This window comes from Bidens hawaiensis, unplaced genomic scaffold (genome assembly GCF_021521415.1).
Source record: "Bidens hawaiensis isolate Kalapana, Puna unplaced genomic scaffold, B.hawaiensis_p1.1 tig00002323_1, whole genome shotgun sequence".
In the NCBI taxonomy this organism is placed as follows: domain Eukaryota; kingdom Viridiplantae; phylum Streptophyta; class Magnoliopsida; order Asterales; family Asteraceae; genus Bidens; species Bidens hawaiensis.
The window spans coordinates 2,419,922-2,421,798 of NW_027491125.1; positions in this window are offsets into that span (position 1 = coordinate 2,419,922).

Below are 1,877 nucleotides of genomic sequence, written 5' to 3' on the forward strand. Positions count from 1 at the left end.
TTGTGTTACAATATTATATTATTTAAATTTTAAATAAAATAAATTAAATATGTCAAATTCGTAAGGAAATTAGGAAAGGATGACTCATTTTATTAAGGTAAGGTTTAATTACGGATTTGTAAATTTTTAAATTTGATATTCCCTCTTTCCTATTTAAATTAAGTTTTACTATAATATATAATAAATAATTTAATTAATTATTTGTTATTTCATCAATAAAAGAGATTACGGATAATATATATATATATATATATAGAGAGAGAGAGAAAGAGATACCGATATAAAATATTATAATTCTGTTAAAATATTATATTATTTAAATTAAATTTGTCAAATTCGTAAGAAAATTAAGGAAATTAGGAAAGGATGACCCATTTTATTAAGGAAATTAAGGAAATTACGGATTTGTAAATTTTTAAATTTGATATTCCCTCCTTCCTATTTGAATTAATTATTGTCTAAATTTGAATGTAAATTTTATTTAATTAACAATCATTAAATTTTACAATAATTACGTTAGTTTACCCATTGACCCATTAACCCACTAATTTCATTACAGTCATTTACTTTTAAGAATTAAAATACAAATCCATTGACCCTTTCACCCATTCACTTATTATTGTCAATATATTACAACAATTAGTAACTTTTTATTTTCACACCTTATATGAATTACAATACATACTATATAATTAGTAACTTATATTTTTACATTATGTAACATTGCATTTTACTAACTACCATTACATAAAATTAAAAAATTTGTAAATATATTATTTGTATTTCGAATCTAATTATGTAGCATTGCATATTATTTAAAAATCCATTAATTACGATATCAATTCTATTCCTTCTTACTATAATTTTTTTGAAAATTTTTGAATTTTCCTAAATTTATGTTTCTAAGCAAGAACATTTATACCTTCCTTTTATAATTTTCTCTACCCTAATTCATTTGTTATAAATATGTACATTTGATAGGTTAATTCTTACACCATCAAGGTATCTTTAGCAAAAACGAGTTGCTTTGTGCCAAGGTTTTTAGTTTTTGTTGTTTATATATCTTCCATTTTCATATTTCATTTTTGAGGCTTAAAATTGTTATTGTTATTTAATTTTATTTTTTTGTTTTTTTTGTTAAATTTTACTAGCAAGATGGAGCCAACAACTCGATGTTCTTAACAGTGAGTGTATCCTAAAGGTCCGTATTTTGAAACTTTCCCGGCTGAAGGATAACTCAAAGCCCGGGCAAGATTGGTCCATCGAAATGATTGTTCAAGACGAAATAGTATTCTTAACACATTCATTAATTTACTATATTATTCATACAACTATTTAATAATCTTAATAATAATGTGACAAGGCAACAGAATGCAATCATTAAGTTTTAACCATTATACAACGGATTTTGACCCATTAACTTATTCTAAATTAGCAGTTAATTATTTAAATATACAATTTTGACCCATTTTAGTATAATTTCGCAAATTATCATTTAATCACCTTGTTTATTATGGAATTATTTATTTACGGTAATTGTATATTTTAATTAAAAGTTGTATATTTTAATTATAAGTTGTATTTTATTTGAATAATGATTTGAATATTTGATTAAGCATTTAAGTGTTTACTATAAATACAACTGTTGACCCATTTAATGTTTCTAAATTAAGTAAACATTGATATAAATATATTGTTTTGATTTATACTTTTAATATTCAAATTCTAATTCATATTATTCTAATTGATAATACAGTTCAATTCTATTTAAAATGTTTTAATGTTAATAAATCAAAACCATATTAGTTAGTTATTTTTTCACACCTTATATTAAGTTTAGATATATTTAAATGCTGATATATACCGTAATTTTATAT